Source organism: Muntiacus reevesi, chromosome 1 (assembly GCF_963930625.1).
Source record: "Muntiacus reevesi chromosome 1, mMunRee1.1, whole genome shotgun sequence".
NCBI lineage: Eukaryota > Metazoa > Chordata > Mammalia > Artiodactyla > Cervidae > Muntiacus > Muntiacus reevesi.
This window is the reverse complement of record NC_089249.1, coordinates 54,230,790-54,236,789: the sequence shown is the minus strand read 5'-3', so window position 1 is coordinate 54,236,789 and position 6,000 is coordinate 54,230,790.

Here is a 6,000-nt window from a genome sequence, read left to right as displayed (position 1 = left end):
CACTTCTGGGGATACACACAAAATAATTGAAAGCACAGTTTCAAAGACATATTGGTACCCACGTTCACAGCAGCCCTATTTCACAATAGCCGAAAGCTGGAAGCAACCCAGTGTCCATTGACAGATGAATGGATAAGTAAAATGTGGTCTATACATACAAATGGATTATTATTCAGCCCCCCTTTTTTCTGCCGCCTGATACATGGGATCTCAACTCCTCGACCAGGGATCAAATTCATGTCCCCTGCAGTGGAAGCACAGAGTCCTAACCACTGGACAAACAGGGAAGCCCCATAGTCAGCCCTGAAAAAGAAGGGAATTCTGATACAAACTACAACGTGGGTGAACCTTGAGGACATTCTGCTAAGTCAAATAAGCCAGTTACAAAAATACAAAAACTGTATGATTCCACTTCAGTGAGGTCCCCAGGGGAGTCAAATTCATAGAGACAGAAACTAGAATAATGGTTGGCAGGGGATGGGGAAGGAGGAATAGGGAGTTGGTGTTTACTGGCTCTATAGCTTCAGTTTTGCCAGATGAAAATGTCCTGGAGATGGGCCGTGGCGCTGGTTGTACAACATTCTGAATGTATCTAAAAGCACTGAACTGTACACTTAAAAATGATTAAGATGTTAACTTTAATATTATGTGCATTTTGTGAGTGTTAATCACTCACTAACTAACTAGAGTTGTGTCCAACTCTTTGCAACCCCATGGACTGTAGCTTGCCAGGCTTCTCTGTAAATGGATTTCTCCAGGCAAAAATACTGGAGTGGGTAGCCGTTTCCTCCTCCAGGAGATCTTCCTGACCCAGGGATCGAACCCAGATCTCCTGCATTGCAGGCAGATTCTTTTACCATCTGAGCCACCAGTGAAGCCCATTTTACCTCAATTTAAAAAAAAAAAAAAGAAAAACTGGGAGAAAAAAGACTGTCCCTGTGGTCAGAAGTGAGCACTTTTCCCTCTGAATCCCTTAACCATTCTACCCAAGATTTCTCTGAAGTAGGAGAGCCTGGCAGCAAGATCTCTCCACAAGGGCAGGGGTGGGGGGAGAGTGGCTCAGCCCATGCCTCTGGCTAAAGCTCAGTGGCTGCAGTGAGCTCTGTGGGCAGGCCCCCCTCCAGACATGGGTGCAGTCACCTGCCATACCTGGGTACCAAGGTACTCTGACCCTGCACAGTTGGAGCCAAGGGAGGGCAGGTGTGTGGTGAGGTGTGTGTGGTAAGTGGGCCTGACAGAGTCGCATTGCCCAGTCTCCTGCTTTGCTGGCATGTGAGTCCCTCCATGCCCTGCAGCCTGAGAGAACAGTTAAGAACACAGAGCAGCTCTCCAGCTGTCCAGCTTTGTTACTTCGTTTGCTAAGTTGACATAAAACAGTCCTGGCTTCATAAGGCTGTATGAGGACCAAGTGAGATGAGGTATAGAAACTGATGGGTAGTGGCCTGTCGCCTTACCTTACCAGTGGCCATCCTCCCCTTTCCCCATAAACAGAACACTGATCTGTGTATGAAGTCAGCAGATATGCTGGGATCTCAGTGCCAGAAGATGAACTGTGATTGGTCAAACCCACTCATGGACCTCTGATTCCCCTGGACCAGTGGTTGGTCTAAGCATGGTCATGTGACCCTATTTTGACTACTGAGATGTAAGAGGAAGTCTGTTGGGTATAGAGGAAGGGTGACAGTGGAGGCTCTTCCACAATAAAAGACAGAGACTTCCAGGGAGTTCGCCCTTCTCTATTCTCCCTTCCTGCTTTGAATGCAGATGCGTGCTTGGAGGAACAGCAGCCATTTTGCAGTAATGAGGTGATGTGCATGATAACAAAGTCAAGGAAACAGTAAGAACTCCAACTCTGATCCTGTCAATTTATGGGACAATGCCAAAATTACTGTTATTATCTCTTGATTTCTTATGATGGAAAAAAAATAAATCCCTGTTTTTCTTCCCTCAGCTGATATGAATTGGATATTTCTTTTGTTTGCTTACAACTGAATTTATTTTTATAGAATACACTGTCACATATGTTAGCTTTTATCTGACCTCATATTCTTTTCCATCCTTGGGCAAGAAGTACAGTTCTCTGAGCGTCTCATCGTGTACAAGCTGAAGGTAGAGACACCTGTCTCTCCAGACTCTTGTAAGTATTAAATGAGACACAGGCTGTGAAATTTCTCTGTAGGCTGTGAAGGTTTCAGCTGGGAAGGAAAGCTGCTGCGGGCCTCTCTCCTGCAGACCAAGGCTCCCTGCGTGAGGAACAAGTTAAAAAAGGAACAAGAGAGCAAGCAGAGTCTGGCCCCAGCCGGTGTGTGGCCTCACCCCTGTTTCTGGGATAGGAGATTTGATTACTGAGAGTGATGGGGTGGTGAAGAACTCAAGTTCTGGAATCTCACTGCCTCTGCCCCTGCCTTAGGGTTGTGGTAGCCTCTCTGTCTCAGTTTTCTCATCTGAAAAACAGGAGTAACGATAATGGTGAGTCAAATAAGCTTAGTGAATCGAGTGAAGAAGTACATGTGAGTTCAGCTATTTCAGTCAGCAACTGACACGTTACCACCGTGTAACAAACACCAAACTCAGTGGTATAGAGCGCCGAGAGTGCCCTCACCCGTCCGAGGGTCAACTGGACTTGGTTCCAAATTGCAGGTTGGGTCTAGATGTGTTCCTTGACTGAGCAAACCTATTGAGCTCCTACTGTATGCCAAGCTCTGTGCTGGGTGCTGGGATACTGTGAATGGGAGAAAGGTCCTGCCCATACAGAGCTCACATCCCAGTGGGGTGGGACAATGGACAGCAATGGAAGCAGGTGGAAGAAATAGGGACATGACACTGGAGGTCCCAAGGTGGGGAGTGCTGAAGGGCCTCTTGGTGTGGACCTGCTGGGCACTATTGTGTGCCAGCTATGGGAGAGAGAGATCTCTGCTGAGATCTCTGCTGGGGCACAAAACTGTGAATGCATTTACACCCCTGGTCTGTGGATTTGTGGTCACTGGCCTGTGTGTCTGCGTGCGTGTGCACAGCTGTCCATGGGCATGGCTTTGAGTGCATCCGTGTTTTGCTGGCAGTTGTATGTATTCCTGAGAGAGAGAAAGTGTGTGTTTGTGTGTGTGTGTGTGTGTGTGTGTGTGTGTGTGAGGAGGGAGGTGTGTGACTCAGACCTTCCCCGGCTGTGGCAGATGCTGAGATCTGAGGTGGGGGTGGAAAGGGGGTTTCTCTCACATGCCTACTCCAGGGTGGGGGTGGGGGCCCCCAGGGTGCCCACGACTTTGTGGGAAGAAGGTCTGGGAGCAGCCAGAATGTGTTTGCATTTCCTGGGTGATTGACGACGCCGGGGAGCAGGCTGTCTTCCCATGACAGATGTAGGAATGTTTCTGCTAATCAAGGCGGAAAGCAGGGGCGTGGGGGCCGTCGGAGCACCACCCACCCCCCAGCCCTGCTCCGTGGCCACCTGTTTGGGGCCTGGGAAGCAGTTGGGCGTTGCGAGTGAGAAGCTCCCAGACCCGGGGCGACTCCGCCGCCCACCCCTGCCTCCCCGCGGCTCAGACACCTCTCGCCTGCCTCCAGTCTCCCCAGGGTAGGTGGGAGAGGGGAGTCAAGGGTTCAGCCCAGAGGACAATCCCACATATGGCGGTAGTGTTGAGCCAGACTTGGGGCCCCAGCAGCGAGGGGCGGGGCAGGGAACAGAAGTGTTCATCTTCCCAAGGTACCCTCCAACCCCACTCCCCGCCCCCCGCGTGAGCCCCCCCCCACACATAACCTGCCTCCTCCCCCATGCCTTTTCTGAGTTGAGAGAAGATAGAGCCTCAGACGAGTCAGTGATGGCAGGAAATCACCCAAATCGGGAAACTGAGGTGGCCCCAGGTCTCAAGGGGGTGGCGTGGTCGTGGCAGCCTCTGTGTTGCCCCCAGGCCCCCCATCCTCCCAGCCCACCGCACCCCTGATCCTGTCACTCATGAAGCTTTTGGTCCTGAGGAGGGGGTGGCAGATAACAGGATCCTCCAGACCAGTGTGGTCCAGGCCTCCACCACTCATTTGGGTCGCGGGTGACTCCCTGCCCTGTCTGCACGCCTCCCTGGAGAGGGATGTGGGCCCTGGATGTGTGAGGATTGTACCTGAGGGCGGGGTGGGCTGGGGCCTAGGGTGCTATGGGTGATGGTTGGAATGGCTCTCACCCCCAGGAGCCACTGGGAGGCCCGAGGATGGGGCCTGGTCCTGAAGCTGTGTGTGTGTGTGTGTGTGTGTGTGTGTGTGTGTGTGCGTGTAACTGTCTCTGCACATTCTGTGGGCTTGTGCGGGAGGGAAGGACTTGCTGACTCCATGACTTGCTTGGTTTCCCAGGCGGGACCCCTTGGGACCAAGCCCCAGGCCTGACCCTGGCTGTCCCCTGCCAGGCGTATCCAAAGTCACTTTCTCACGTTTGGCTCTGAGATACCTCTTCTCCCTCTCCTTTTCCCCGTCAGGGAGGGGGACATGCCTATGAGTCACCCCATGACTCACATGGGCACACCAGGGCCTGGGAGGGGTGGTGTATCTATGTGTGTGTGCGTGCTTTCAGGCAAATGTGTGTGTGCACCAGTGCAAGTGTGCTTGTGTGTGTGTGTAAGTGTGTATATTCACGTGTTTAGGGGAGGAACCTCAGCTGGGGGTGGGAAGGGGACATGCTTGGCTTCTCGCCTTTAGAATTGTTAATGTCATTGCAGCCAGCCCGCCACTTGGAGGGTCACTTGATCACAGCACAGGACGGTCACCTCAGCAGATGGGTAAGGCCTGGGTACTGGTCTGTTTCAACCAGACAGGGGCTGACCCTGTGTACGTGGGAGCCCAGTGGCTTCTTGGATGGTTGCCTGGGAAACATTGAATTTGTCCCCAAAGGGAGGCCCTGGCAATAAAAGGTGCTAGAATTCACTTCACAAATATTTTGCTAGAAACAAAACAAAACATAGGGACTTCCCTGGTAGTCCAGGGATTAAGAATCCGCCATCCAATATAGGGGCTGCAGGTTCAATCCCTGGTCGGGGAACTAAGATCCCTCACGCAGAGGGGCACCTAAGCCTGCAGGCCACAACAAGAGAAGCCCACCTGCCAAAACTAGAGAGGCCTGTGTGCTGCAACAAAGACTCAGCGCAGCCAAGATAAAAAACAAAAAAATCAGCCCCCCCCAACCCTCCATTTTGCTGATTGACTATTCATTGATTAAACAAATATGAATGGGCCACATAGAGGGATTTAGGGGTCTATGCTATAAGACAGCGCTTCTCAAACATTACTGAGCAAAATAATTCCCTGGGGATCTTGTCAGAAGGCAGATTTTGCATTAGCAGGACTAGGTAGGGTCTCAGACTTTGCATTCTAAGCTCCCAGGGGAGGCCCATGCTACTTACTGATCAAGGGACTGTGTTTTGAGAGACAATAATGGAAGAATGTTTAGCAGGGAAACTCCGGGTCGGCTCAGGAAGGTGCTTGCCCTGTGAATCTTGCAGCAGACTCTGCACCTCGGCTGTGAGATGGGATCACCCAGCTCCTGCCTGTGGTTCAGGTGTCCTAGCTAGGGAGCTGTGAAGGTGACAGTGTTCCCAGAGAACTACAACTTGTTCCATGACTGGGCCCTGACAGCCATATGTTAGGTGACTTGGGAACTCTGTGTCCTGCACCCGTTTTCTGAAGACCTACTGTGTGCTGCCAAGGGGCATGAGTTGGGGGTAGTCAAACCTTGCGGGTTGAAGTTTGGTAGGGGAGCTCATGGAGTTGGTGTTGGAGGGAACTGTTGAGGCTACCCCTCTGCTCCCATATGACAGATGGGAAAACTGAGGCCATAGGGGCAGGAATGGACTCAAAGTCTCACGAGTAACTGATGGAGCCAGGACTTGAACACTAGCCCTCTTGCTCTTGGGGTAAAATTCTTTCCATCCCCAGAAGAGAGCACACAGAAGGGACAGGGAGTCATGGATGGGCAGGCTGGGGCCAGACCAGGACGGAGTTGGTGACCTGGACCTCATGCAGGTCCAG